This window comes from Mastigoproctus giganteus, chromosome 14 (assembly GCF_048544385.1).
Source record: "Mastigoproctus giganteus isolate SK-2022 chromosome 14, ASM4854438v1, whole genome shotgun sequence".
Classification (NCBI taxonomy): domain Eukaryota; kingdom Metazoa; phylum Arthropoda; class Arachnida; order Uropygi; family Thelyphonidae; genus Mastigoproctus; species Mastigoproctus giganteus.
In genome coordinates, this window is record NC_143588.1 from 22,950,500 (window position 1) to 22,966,496 (window position 15,997).

The window sequence follows — 15,997 nt, forward strand, 5'->3', positions numbered from 1 at the left end:
TGAGAGCGCACGCATGCGTAGTAATAACGTTTTCTCCCAAACTTGGAATTTATCTGTTACGTCATTCTTTAAAGCGAATCAACTGGTCGATGGTTTTTCTTCTCTATGCTGGAGGATTCTGTTATGAGATAAAGCAAACACATCTCATTATGTACGTGCAAAAGTGAATTTATCATAAGAGCGCCCTCATCACGAGAATCCTAAGGGATTCTTAAGTTAATGTAAACTTACAGTTACTACAAACTGATCTCTCTGATGACAGCTTTAGAAAGACCGCTTATCTACTCATGATTCCCAAATCTCGAATGTCATTACTTTTAGAGGATTCGGACGCGGTTTTATTAATCAGTGCTGTCATAATTTCTGCTACTTGACGTCACGAACCTCATATTTGTAACATCAATATAATTTATCATATTAATAATAAGCTTTATATTCAAATGAACTAATCCAAATTAATGCTAACAATATGAAAAGCAACACCTGAAAATCTGTTGCGTATTTTTTCTCAAAATGGCTGTTTTGCTGAAATAATCTTCAAAAACTCATAAATTAATAGTGTTGTAATAATATGCATTTATTCAAAATTATAAAAAAACCAAAACATATCCAACTATGAGATTGTTATATCATCAGTAATTTTGGTAACACGTCTTCTTGCATTCCAACGAGAAAAATTTTTTTGTTCAAGTTAAAAAAATTTTCTTTTATTGAAAAACTTTTAGACAGCGCTCAGACATTGTCAGACTTCGGGTTCGCAGGTTTTTTTTTATTGGCTTTTGAAACTCGTCTAAAGAACGTTGTTGGAATTTTTGTAGAAACGTTAGTCAGGCAGAACTTTGAATTTTATCGTTTTTCTCAACTAGTCTTCGAAATTGTCTTAACCAAGTGTACGAAATGGAACGAAGCGAACGGTCTTGGGTCATTTTTGATATGGTCAAAAAAAGAATGAAAGAATGCAAGTTCTTTCAGTACTTGTATATTCAAGGACTGGCCATAATAGGACACAGAAATTACACATAATTTTAAAACTGGATTTGGAACCTAATTAAATTTCTGGTTACAACGTCAATTTGAATATAACAAACGAAATTATTGCATTTTTCCGGGTATACGAGAATATCGATTTTCGTAGATGAGAATCTATTTCATGGAATTAAAGATTTCATGAAGATTTGAAAGAAGATTTTTCGTGACATGTTGCTAACAGTTACACGAGAGAGTAAGGATGTTGATGTCAGTGAACTGGAATTACTGCCTCAGAGGAGAGTGCTTCTAAAACTGAGGTGTCTTTTGAGCTCAACTGTGAGATTCCAAAAGGTACTATTGAAAAATATATAAGGGGGAAAAAATTCATGGAAAAACCCCTTAGTGTTACTGTTCGGTCACCCTTTGCTTTTAAAACAAAGCTTGTGTTTTACGTGGAATAGATTCAAATAAATCTTGAACTGTCTTAAGAGCAATATTGGACCATTATTCATAGAAGAACGTTTCGAACTCCTTGAGTGATGAAGGTGAAGAAATCTGCTTCTCACTCTTCGCTCCAAATATGCCTGCAGTGGCTGAATAACTTAATATCGGTGGCTCAATAAGTCCGGTGATTGTATAGGCCAGGGGAGCTGCTTCGCCTCGGTTTCATGTACTCAAACCATGATGGACACATCTGGCTGTGTGTGTATTGGCGCATTATAGATAATAATGCTCCAACTTGAAACATGGCATCGTTTGTGGGAAACCATCTTTGCACCATGGGATGAACCTGGTCACTCAGAACTTCCAGGTAATCAGGGGCAGTAATTCGCCCCTTCAGAGTGATGGTAGGACGTAAAGGATGCCAAGCTGCCCAAGCCATTGTGAATCATCCTTCCTGTTTGACGATTGGCACAAGAGAGTGGGGCAGGATGATGCGCTTCCTATGGCATTCGCCAAATAAACTCTTCCTTATGTTGGCAAATGTGTGAATTATGATTGGTCCGAAAATATGACGTATTTCCAATCATAAGGTGTCCAGTTTTTGTTCTCCTTACACCATTGCGTCCCTTTCTAGCATTACCATTAGCAACGAGTGGCTTGGCCAAAGCGGCTCTGCTATAAATTTCAGCTTAATGAAGTTCTCAATAAACTCTTTGCAAGCAACTGGATTGCTGAGTCCTTTTCAGTGTCCAGCGGTCTCTTTAATCACATTCGACTTTCTCTCACAATTCTATCAGAGTTTGTTTTTCCATAGTTTGTGAATGCAGACATAACGTTTAATACAGTTGCATTCTGCTCGTGTAGCGCAGTAGGTATAATCACCAACCTCACCACACGGGGTAGAAAAGGCCCGGTTCCGAATACTCTCTGTGATGCGAGGAACTTTTATGGCCTTTTTGCACTCCCTGGATGAGAGTTGGTATCAGGTGTAGATCGCAAGATTTTTACCCGCTAAACTCGGGTTTTTCGTCCAGCACAAGAGGCAAATCGACCTAGAACACAAACAATTTATGGACATATTACACATAGACACATGAGTTGGCTCTCTGATAGCTTTAATATGGGAGATTTTTTTTGATAGAGTTGCTCTAGATAGTGTACATTAAACAAATCAGCAGTTTTATTCATCGATTCCCCTGCTAAACGTACACAACAATTTGACTCGTTTGACTATCAGAATGATGGTTGATGAGTTGAATATGATTAAGGAGACGATCGTCAAATTCTGGATGAAGGTTTAGGGAAAAGGAAGGTCTGTGTAAAATTTATGCCACACAGCCTCGCAGATGAGCAGAAGCAACGAAGAGTGTTATCATGCGAAGACTTCATCCATGCTTTTCAAGACAATCACAATTTACTCGACTATATTATCACTGATGAGTGTTGCATGTTTCAGAGACGAAGCGTCAGAGCGTGCAGCGGATTTCGAAATAACCACCAAGTTCCAAAAAGTTTCGCTTACAGAAGTCCAGGATCAAGGCCCTCGTGGGTAACACAGTTGGTAGAATCGCCTTCCTCCTCACCGCGAGTGGAAAGTCCCATCGATGACGTGAGGAAGCTTTTGTGGGCATTTTAACCACGTGGCTGAGCTAGTTGGTCTCAGGCGAGAGTAGCATGGGTTTTTCTCCCGGAAACTTGAGTTTTTTAACCAGCAAACAGAAAATCGAACGCATAACACGCAATTTACAGACCGTTTGGAAAATAAGGCCATAGGCGCTGATGCCCCTAAAACCCTATTACAACAACAACCAGAATCAAGATGATGTTGATCATGGTTTTTCTACAAACAGGGTGTGTGACACAAGGAATTTGTATCTGAAGTGGAGAGAGCTAATGCTGCGTTCTACGTACAGGTCCTTCAAAGACCATTGAAACACATTTCCCTGGTGAGGTCGTAATTTCGAGACAAAGGCACCTGGTTTTTGTTGCACGTCTATGCTTCCGCCCATTCCGCACTTATGAAGACATTTCTGAAGAAACATAGCATTGTACACATTAACCATCCATCTTTCTCTCTCAATCTAGCATCAGATTATACATTGGGGTCACCCGGAAGGTTAATTCATGTACCCACGTGTCTGTGAATTGTGTGTGTTCTCTGGGAAATTTGCCTATTTTGTCTAGCCCCTGTATATTGAATTGATAGATACTGTTGTTTCATGTCTTCACTCAAGATACAAAAATGAAACCATCAGATTTATAAACAAAATGGGAATAAATTTTAATTTTAGGAAAATCTGCTGACTATCCAATGTATTAGTTGTGCTGTGCATTATTGGGCAAAATGGAACTCGGAGATTCATTGGTCTGTGGCAAGTGCAAACTGGTAATTAACATATCATCAGCATAACTACAGGTCTACAGATCTCCCGTCGCACAAAGTAGCTTTATCGGTGTCGATCCTGAGATTCCAGCTAACAATATTTTAGTGGGCTCCCTCTCTCTCTCTCTCCACTACAGGCAGTCACCACTCTATCTCTCACACAACAGCTAAGATTTGTCCTGCCATAGTTCCTAATGAATCATTAGGCAACCTAATGATTCTTCTCAGGATCCAGATTAGCTGTTTTCTACAGAACGTGTGGAATGTGAAGAACGAACTTGATGGCCCTGCTGATGTTCTGTATAGCTTCAAATATGACTTCACCACATTGATGTAACCTCAGTTCATGGAACTGACATTGTGCAAACCCAGTTCAGGGATGGAACAGACATTGTGGACTTTACATCTAACCTAGAAGAGCACACTGCTTCTGCCAACTGGATACACAAGAAGGATTTTGGACTCGCGTTTTTGCCAGAGACTCGCCTGTCCCTTAAAAAATCTAAAATTATTCCGGGTATAATTTAGAAGCGGTCCCCGTTGTAAACCCAAGCGTCTCGGCCTTTTGCAGTCTCTCCAGTATCCTATCTTGAAATGTAGGGATAACCGACTGCCGAACGAATCCAAGATGACAATAGATGCCAACCCAATAAATGCACAGACTCAAAACTCAATTCAGGATGATTCCATAAAATGCATTTTATTTTCTCCTTTGGAGAATGTAGTTTTCCAGATGTAGCTCACCAATATCACTGTATGATATCTTTTGTATATTCCATACCCAGACTAGGACTTAGTCTTAATTAGGGTGACCAGACGTCTCATTTTCGATTAAAATTTCTGATTAAAATTATTTAAAGTAAACTAAACAAAAGAGTTTATTAATTCGCCTAAAAAGCTTAAAACTGTTAGGTTTCCAGTAGGAATCTGTTATACAAATAAGACACACTTTCAGTTAACTGTGGACAGTCTGTATTAGGCGCCACCCCTTTCTGGATTAACGGAGTGGATTATAGATTTGATTGTACATACCATTGTTCATCGAACTATCTGAGGTATATAGTTAGTGAACTTCTGCGCGCGTTTTGTTCTGTATCTGTAAACTTAGCGAGAGGCAGTCACGAAGGAACTAGATGTTTTTATATCATATATTTAGATTGCACGAAAGTCTTGGATACTGTACCTCATCTACGATTGATACATACGTTTTAGAAATGTGGCATTTGGGAAAGTTACTGTTATGGATAAAGGGATTGTTAAGTGGGTGGAGACTAAGGATGGTTATAAATGGCCTCTGTTCTTAAGAGTATTCGGATGAATAAAGTTCCATAAAGTTTGTTTGTGGAATTCCATAAAGTTCCACAAAGTTTGTTTGTGGAATTCCATAAAGTTCCACAAAGTATGTTGGGCTTCTTACCATTTTTAATGTGCATTAGTGATAATGGTATAAGTATTTCAGGTTTATTGTTTATTTAAAGTGTGATTCAAAGTGGCACATTGGTTAATGACAGTATTAGCGTTAATAGTGGCATATGATGCAAGAAAGAAAGCTTATACAGCATCAGCCAAAAAAAAAACAAAAAAACCTTCCCATTTCACCTATCCATTCAGTCTAGATGTTTGTCCAGTTCTTCCTTGAATTTATTTAAGCTGTCAACTTCCACAATGACAGAAGGAAGTTTTTCAGCAACCAACCTGGATAAAGGCAAATTTCCCCACATTTATTCTGCAAATGTCTTTCCTCAATTTGAATTTATGTCCCCTCAAGTGCGTAATCTGAGTAAGAGGAAGAATCCAATCAGCATTCAGCTTCCTCAAACTGTTCAAAGCCTTATACACCTCAATCAAATTTTTTTTTAAAATTTTATTATGTCTAAGGTGGCACCTAGACGTCCATCTATCTCCACCTGATAAAGTTGACTTTGTGCAGAACCTCTGCAAAATAGACCTGTATGGAAGGTCTCTTCGCCATCAGGGAGAAGCTGTCACCTGCACAGCCGCTCCCCGGGGGTGAAGAGACCCTAATGGCCGCCCATATTCACTTGGTGCTGGGCCTGGTCTTCTATTTTAAGTGCCTCATGCACAAAAATCCCGCACCCACCGGAAGTAGTGCTATACCGGTGGGTGCCAGCAATCCCGCTCCCAGGCTGCCCACACCTGAGAGCCAGCAAAAAAAAAAAAATAAATAAATAAAATACATATATACACACACATAATATAAACAAACAAAAAACAACACACAAATAATCAAAATGTATATAACCAAATCTTAATTAGTAATCATTAGATTATTCCAATGTCTTCTCCGTTGAAAAACAGTTACACAGAACTCTTGCAGTGCTTGAAAGTTATCCTGATTAGCAATAAGATCACTTTCACAGCCTCTAACTAAATTACTAATCTTCACTTTTAGCCTTTCTCTAAGTTGAACATACAAACTACAACCATATAATAAATGACTCCAAGTCTCAGGTTGACCGCAAGTGCATAAAGGAGAGCTGACTAGACCAAAGTAATGTAGTTTAAAATTTAATGAGCCATGGCCAGTTAAAATAAACGATGTTACCATAGAAGGAAAAAACCATTTGTTCTTACTATCATAAGTAAATTTAACTGTTGGAATAAACAATCTAGTCACCTCCCCAGTTGCACTAAGATCCCATCTCTGTTGCCACATACCAATCAACTGTGTTAGAACATTTTTCTTAGCTTTATCTATCTCTATAGTGACATCAGATGTAATATTCATGAAAGAAACCACTATGCCTTTTTTTAAATAATAACAAAGGGCCCGATACACAATGTACAAGTCTAGAGGAAAATTCCCGGCCAAAACCTGCATAGCATTCGTTGAGACTGTTCTGCACAAATTAGAAATAACATAAAGCATTGAGCGCTGAATCGATAACAATTTCTGTTTTAAATTTAACGTTAGTAACTTTGAAATACTATGCTGATGCTCCGTACGCAACTATGGGTAAGAAGACTGCCTTGTAGTATAAATTTAAAACTTTCCTTTTCAACCCCCAATCTGAACTAGTTAATCGAATTATTGCTGCACTAAATTTTTTAACTTTTTCGTGTAAGTAATTTAAATGTGGGAAAAACGATAATCTATCATCAATTCTTATACCTAGATATTTCACCTCAGATACTAGGGGAATCTGCCTCCCCTTAATTAAAGCTTTTGGCGGTCGCGCATAATTTAGTTTCCCCTTAAGAAGCATCATAACAGTTTTAGTTGTAGATATCAATAGTTTATGCAGATCAGCCCATGACACTAGACTTTCTAATACCTGGGCCACTCTTATTTCAAGCACAGCCCTGGATTTACCAGTAACGCATAAAACCAAATCATCTGCATAAGCAATCTTATGCAGATTTTCAATTGATTGTTCTAGCCATAAATTAAGTACTAAGTTCCAAAAATGTGGGCCCAATACAGACCCCTGAGGAGAGACTCTCGAAAGATTCCTAGCTTAACTTTTAGTGTAATTTTCCTACAATACAAATAACTCTGTATCATCCTATACAATAAGTCTGGACATTGCATACCCCTTAATGCAGACAGAATACTCTCATGCCACACCATGTTAAAAGCTCCAGTAAAATCTATAAAGATGGCTAACACATACTTATCCTCTGCCTGGTTGGTGAAATTCGTGAGATCATTAATGGCATCCTCCGTAGAATGCCCTCTTTTGAAACCATACTGATAAGGCAGGGTCAAACCATTTTTATCCATGACTTGGTTCAATCTTAAAAATAACAATATTTCAAAAACTTTGCCAAGATTGGCCAATAACGAAATTGGTCTATACCCTCTTGGGTCATTTGGTTTTTTACCCAGCTTAACTAACAGCTTGATCAAACCAACTTTCCAGATCCCAGGAAAGGTACCTTGAAGTAAGCATTTATTATATAAGTTTAACAAGATGTTAGGATAAAGCTCAATCACTTTAAGAACAGCGATATTCTCTACTAAATCAATTCCCGGAGCTTTGGAAATGTTAATTTTCTTAGAAACGGCTCTCAATTCCTCTAAAGTAAATAAGCTAATATCAACAGACCCAAGGTATGTTACGTTATGATGCCTTCTTACTCTGTTGTCCCCCCCCCACTTCTTCCTCATGAGGAAACAACTCCGATGTTATTGCCTGCACTGTTGTAATCCAATCAGTTGTTTCCACGCCATTGACGATTACGGTATTCATTATCTCTCCAGGTCGTACTTTATTCATACTTAGTTTATAAATTAATCCCCAAGGATCTGTATTGCCCACACTAGTAACTAGATTTCTCCAAGCCTTTAATTTACTCTCATAAATAGCCCTATAATAAATTTTCTTTTTATTCCTATAACATGCGTGATAAAATTGAGCCTCATTCAGTCCCCACCGCCTATACCTCTGATATGCCTTCCTACATAAAAATACTTCTTTCCTTCACCTGGATAATTCCGCATTCCACCAATTAACAACTCGCCTCTTAACTCGTTGTCTTCTTGAGGCACAACTGAGGGCTCTAAGCAATGAAGACTGAACGAAAGCAGCATACTCACAAGCATTTCAAAAATTCAAATTAACCATATTGTCTCCTGAAAAATCTAAAGCCACTGACCGTGCAAAACTAGACCAGTTAATCTTCTTATTAAGTAAATCTAGTTTAATTCAAAATTATCAAAATCTAAGAAGTATTTAAATCAGCCAAATTAATATGAAAAACCAAAGATCTATGATCACTATTCGTATAGTCCGTTTTCACAAGCCAATGACAGATTCGTCTGGATAACCACTGAGTAACTAAAGTCAAATCAATATTCGACCTGCCATGAACATTATTAAAAGTATAAGGCTGACCTGATATATTGACTACACACAAATTATTCATTAAAATAAAGTCCTCCATTAAGCGACCTCTCTGATCAGTCATGCCGCTAAACCATAAGTTAGACTTTGCATTGGAATCCAGTGCAATAATTAAATTACTACAACCAATTTCACTGAAAACAGTTTCCATATAATGGATAGAATTAACAATTTCGTGACTTGGAGGACAATAAAGAGTTATTAAATTAAAAGACAACCTAGGAGTACTAATGTTCACACATGTTGAGTTCTGACTACACAGCCCAGAGAGGACAGTTACCTGCAATAACTTATTAAAGACCACAATTGCTGTTTTAGGTTTCACATCAACTACACTTATAACTCTGGCATCAGCAGGAAAACCAACAATTTTATGTCCATGTGCAAAGGAACCAACATACGGCTCCTGCATACACAAAATGTCAACACTTTCTTGCACGGCCACCATTCTAATTTCATCAATAACCGCACGACATCTTTGGGCGTTGAGTTGAACCAACTTAAGCACACTACCTTCATCTTTATGTTGAAAACTACCATTCACATTAAAAGTACTACAGTTATCCATCATAGGTACGCGTACTGGCGAACTCTAGAGCCCTTTTATACTCAGGACAACTACTACTCCTTAATGAGTGATCATAAGATCTACCTCTGCGCTTGCAGTTCACACAACATGGATCTTTATTTTTATTTGGGCAATCAACAAAAAGATGGCTACCCTGAGCACAATGACCACACGACACAGTCTTGTGTGTGCAGTGTTGTATAGAGTGACCATACCCCAAACACTTAAAACATTTAGTCACAACTGTAAAACGCCTGAATTTGTGTGACGTATATCCAAAATACAACCTGTCATTACACATCAAATTTTGCAACATATGAGGAGCTACCCCAATCACCCAATTATTAAACCTTGCCTTGGAACTGTTACTAAATCTAAAAACAATGCCCTCTCTGACCTCTTGCTCCTCATATCCATAATCTTGAAGGTTTTTCTTATATAAATCCCTAATAATATCCTCCTGAGTTAACTCCTTAGGTACATCATACACTAAGATGGTAGGGTTCAGTAACTTTACTTTATCCAGATTAATACCCTTTTGAAAAAATACCTCTGCCTTACTGAGTTTATCCAAATCCTTATCATTATCTGTTTCAACTAAGACTCCTTTATTTCGTATAGCTCTTAGATTTCTAATTTTTATTTCTTGAAACTTTTCCTTTAATGTGTTAACAATGACCTCTTTGACTTCCTGACTTGACTTATACTGTTCTGAGGACTCCTCAGCCCTGAAAATAACCTTATTATTTAATCTTGCCACTTTGCTCAGCTTCCTGTTATTATCCACCATACAGATATCATTTAATATTACCTGTTCGCTTAATTGAGGCTGGCTGAATCCAGCCCTAACCTTGTCCGCATAAGTCCCCTTTTGTTCTGCAACATTTGATAGAAAATGCTGCCCTCTTACAATGCCATCTAATAAACTGGCACGCACCTCCATCTCCTCTACCCTTGTTTTAAGACGTTCATTGTCAATGACTAATGCTGTTGATATAGTCTCCATGTCTATCCATACGTCAAGTAAGAAATTAGTTGCAACTTTAGTCACTTTATTATTTTCACTAGTCAATAACTTTTTTCTTCAACTTTGTTACAAGCTCAAAAATAGTAGACACGTCAGGGTACCTTTGCCTTTGATCCTATATGTTAGCAACAATTATTTCACTCTCATGAACATTTGTGCATATACTTCTTCTCCCCGATTCCGAATAAAAACTATTTACATCAGAAACCATATTATCAGGCTGAATATCCGGAAAATCAGTTATCTTACCATTTGACAAATCATTTGTGAAATCTGTTACGGCAACATCTTCTTCTTGCACCCCCTGTTCAACCATGCAGCCAACTTTAACTACGTTTTCCACCCACCTACCTGGATATGAGAATCAGCATTACCAGACGTCCCAGCTTTAGTATTCACACTAACAGTACTCATTGCACCACTACTTAAAACACTACTTGCTTTAATATTTTTAACTTTAGACGATTTCTCAGAAACTTTCTTTACAGAATCAGTATTGTACAACGTGGGAACTCTGGAAGGAAGTGGGGGGAAAGCTCCAATCTTCTCTTCCTTCCCCCCTCCTTTACCAAGCTTCTTACTATGAATTCTGCCTTCCATTAACTATAATAGTCGGTTCAAAGTAACCGACTATTATTAACTGAGACGCAACAATATTATTAACTTAAGATTAGTTAACTACTCCAAAAACTATAACGTCAATAAATAAATATATCAAGAATTAATGTTACAACACACGAAAACAGTAGCAATCGAGCTAGCAACCCGACCAGTCTGCAGTCGCGGAGAACACCTCAGTCAGATCACCTCGCTGGTGCCTAGTCTCCACAAGAAGCAATCTGCAGAACTGAAGTCGTTCTTCTTAAGGGCACTCTTTGTTCTCCTCCCCAATCTCGTTGCCCTTCTTCTCTGTATTCGTTCCAGCAGCTCTACATCCTTCCTAAAATGAGGCCTCCAGACTTATATGTAGTACTCAAGGTGTGGCCTGACCATTGCCTTATACAAGGGGATAATCATCTCCTTATCCCTGCTAGAAAAATTCATATATATCATTGAGAAGACTCAAATGAGTTACTCTGGCAGCCTGTCTGTACTGCTATGAAAACTTCATATCTGACTGCACAATTACCCCCCCAGGTCTTTCAATTTCCACTACTCTGAGTGTAGTGGAAAATTAAATGAAACGCTGCACAGTTGGTACGTAGTCTGGGGTTACTGCTACCCATATGCAGCACTTTAAATTTGTCAATGTTAAACTTCAGTTGCACTTCTCAGCCCATCTGCACAACTTTTCTAGATCCTGTTGAAGCAGCGTACTGACATTAACAACCCTGCCAACCTTTGTGTTATCTGCAAACTTGGACATTAAGCCTAATGTACCATCATAAATATCATTTATAAATACAGAAAACAACAATGGACCCAACACTGAACCCTGAGGGACTCCACTAATAACATTACTCCACGAAGCGCAGTGCAACCACTCTGTCTTCTTCCACTTAACGATCCTTTTGTTCATAACAGTAACTTGCCCTTAATGCCACATTGCTCCAGTTTGTACAGCAGTGTTTTATATGCAACAGTATCCAAAGCCTTTCTGATATCTGAGTATATGATGTCAAAATTATTTTTTGCATCCAGTTCCTTGACTCTCCATCATAGCAACAGATCATATTAGTTTTGTTTGTTTGTTTGGTTTTTAGGAGCATTAGCAACTAAGGCCATATTGCTCCAGGATATGCCGTGGTAATTCCCTGACCTTTCCGCATCCTCCGTATTTGGTGGTGACGGGCTCGAACCCCGGTCTAATCAAGAAGCGTGTACTACGCACTGCTGCTCTTTCCCACCTGGCTACGGAGGCGCCATATTAGTTTTACTTCTTTAAATAGCGATTCCATTATTTTCCCTGGAACAGACGTTAAGCTAACTAGTCTGTAACTACTCATGTCTCTTTTTGATTCGGCTTATTGAACTGGGGATAATTCGCACTTCTGTAGTCCGCAGGACTGGCGAAGTCTCCTAAATCCAAGGATGCTCTCATAATTATGGTTAAGGGTTTGCTTACCTCCCTTAATATAATTGAATGGATTTCATCTGCCCCAGGTGCCTTTTTTATGTCCATCCTCAACGATGTCTCCTCCTGCCCTTTCTTTCTGTTATCACAAAGTCATTTAGCCTTTGATAAACTTCTGGCATCTCCTTCCCTAAAGAATTCCTCATGTCTGAATGTAGATGCAAAATAGCTATTCAATTTGTCCGCAACCTGATCAGGGTCAACCTGTCAGCAGTTAACCCGTAGATATCAAGTGGCCCAATGTGATTCAACCCCTTCCTTCTACTGTTAATATAAGCATAGACGTCTTTGCTGTTTTTCTTTGCATCCTTTGCCAAAGATTTCCCATAATCTGCCTTCGCGTGCCTAACTTCCTGTGTGACTTGATGGTGGATTCTTAATGCTTGTAGGATCTCTGCTGATACCCAGATCAAGAGTTGTTGCCTCTCTAACATGCTGCTGTAGAAAACAATCATCGACTAAATCCAAACATGTCTTGCTAGTGTGCGAGTGACCAATTTCAAAATTCCAGTCAACATCTAGGAAGTTAAAACCCCCATTATGAGACATTCTGATTTGCTGGTCCACTCTATTTCTCTGTATGGTTTGGTATGCTCATCAGAGTCATTAGGCCTATAACACACACTCCTACTCTCAATTTTGTTTTCCCAGAGTTTATATCACACCAAACTGACTCAACGTTGTCGTCACCCAAGCCAGGTGGATTTAATATTCTTAGCGAAGAGCATAACCCCTCCACCTCTGCTATCTTTTCTGCCCTTGTAAAAGCCTAAAAGGGTTAAATAAACTAAACGTTGATGGCATCTTTACACTCAGATAACACGCACAACAGGACATAAATTTAAATTGAAAAACGGATGTTGCAGAGTGCAGAAATTTGGATTCAGCCAAAGAGTGATCATCATGTGAAATATTGTTGTTATTGATGGTAAACACCGAAAATGAACCACGGGAGTATGGTCCAAACTTCAGAAACTCATGAAAAATAAAAAAAACTTTCGAAACATGATTCTGGACACTCCAACCACCTGGTTCTGGTCCTCAAGCTTTTAACTCAGTTACAGGAATCACTCCTGGAAACTCTTAACAAATGTAACATTTGTTACATTTGTTAAGAGTTTCCATTAATGCGTATATTTATAACAAATATACGCATTAATAATAACCTCTCTGTTTAATCAGTATAATTCAAAATTTATGTCTTGAGCTCTTTCAGGTTCATTGCCACTTTGTATATATTCACTGGTCAAAAAAAACATAGACCTTTATTCAGGAACATACACTGCCCTACCATTAATATCCGGACACCCCTCCATGGATGGGGAAACAGGTCCTATGCATCCAACACGCTATAAATATGCACACCACTCGGCTTCGAAGGGACAGTTACAAAAAGTGGGCATGCAAGATGGCACGTTCAATAGAATTAACAGACTTCCAACGTGGAACAAAAGTAGGATGCTACATAAGCAAGCATTATGTACGAGACAGCGTAGTCATTCTGGGGATCGCTAGGTCAACAGTTGGCGACGTCATATGCAAAGTGAAGAGGAATGGGACTGAATCTGGCAAAAAAAAAAAAAAACTAACACAACGAGACAAGAGAATTCTGCGAAGAACTGTGCACAAAATCGTAATTTGCCATTGTTTCAAGTCGCGAAAACCCTCTGTGAGAGTATTGGAACTAATCTCAGCACTAGTGCAATACGAAGGACACTCCATGATATGGGTTAAAATGGTCGTGTAGCTGTTCACAAGCCATTGATCACCTCAACAAATGCTAGAGGCCGATTAACATGGTGTAAGGAGCACGAATCCTGGACTGTAGAGCAGTGGAAAACAGTTCTATGGACAGATGAGTCAAGGTTCGCACTCTACCAGCCTGATGGCCGTTTCTGGGTGTTGGTGGAGGCAGTGTCATGGTTTGGCTTGGGCCCATTAGTCGTTATTGACAAAACCATAAATTCTGTGCAATACCAGGACAACCTGGACAATTATGCACTTCCAACATTATGGCAATACTTCGGGGATGGCCCATGCCTGTATCAGCAAGACAACGCGCCATGCCATACTGCTCGGGTCGTAACAGAGTGGTTTGAGGACATGGGTATGGAAAAGTTGAATTGGCCAGTCCAGAGTGCTGTTCTGACCCCTATTGAGCATCTTTGGGATGTATTGGATCTTGCGGTACGTGCACGTAGAGATCGCCCGAAGAACAAGGCCGAATTGGTGGCTGCGTTAAAAGCTGAGTGAAGGAACATGTCACCTGACATTTATAAAACACTGATTGAGAATATGCCGCGAAGATTGAAGGCCGTCATAAAAGCAAAAGGTTTCAGCACAAAATGTTAAATGGCATAATAAAAGCTTTTTTTGTCTATAGCAGGTGTCCGGATATTAATGGTAGGGCAGCGTATATTGCCCGAATTACAGTTATTCACGTGGTGGCATGGATTCCACCAAGTGTCTGAGAGAGTCTGTCTCCAGATTTGACCATTCTTCCATTAAGATATTTAACGTTATTGAACAGCGAAGCCGAACTACCATTTCCAACGTATTCCATTCTAAATTGGATTGAGATCTGAAGAACCTGGCGGCCAGGATCGATGTTGAAAATCGTGGGAATCTTCTTCGAACCATTTAGATACAAGTTTTGCACCCGATACGACTGAAAGATGTTCATTGCCTATAAAACGATGCCTTCTAACGGCATGAGATGACCCCGTCTGTACTAATAGAACGTACCTTATACCATCATCAAGTCCAGCCTCTTGAATGGTGAATACGAGACAGTCTGGAAAGTCGGCTTCATTAGACTCACGCCGCACTTTCACCCTAATCATTGGCTACTCTGGACACCTGTCTGGATCACCTGTCTTTCCCATGAAGACACGTGATCTTTCCGATTCTAAAAATTAGAAACGGAAAGGTGATCTTTCCGTTTCTAATTCTTTGGCCAGTGAGTATATATGAAACTGATTTATATGCGAATGCTATGGCTGTATGAATTTGAGTTTTTTGACGGATTTGAACTTCGACTATTGCGTAATTGTTTGTTGTAGAAATTGAGCATTAATATACTGTAGATGTCAAAGAACAATCATCGTGTACAATTCGTACATCGATGCAGCCTTAATACGATGAAGTTTTTATAGTAAACCTTTATTTACTTTAAAACACTATTTAAAGATTCATTTCAATTAATATATTTATTAAAATTAATCTTTATTTATTTAATCATTGAGTTTTAAATATATTTAAAAATCGAGGATTAAATATTAATTTTAATAAATATATTTAATATATTAATATTATATTAAAAATTTTAATTTAATATATATAACATTTATATATATCAATGGCTAAATTTATGTTTAATATTAAATTAACTGTTAAATATAAAGTGTTTGAATAGTTTATTTCTTGATAACACTCGTGAAGAAAACGTTTCATTCAAAGGCATGATTAAAGAGAGAAATCCGTGTGGTTTTTACTTTAAAAAACTTTTTTTCCGCTTTGTGGAACATTCAACATTTGTGCCATAATTTAGTTACAATTATTACTAGCAGATGGCAGCAGTAGCCATGTGTTTACGATGTTTACAACTTCCGAATATTATGAAAGTCAGAAGAAATATTTTAAAGTGGGGAAAGAGCATTATCTC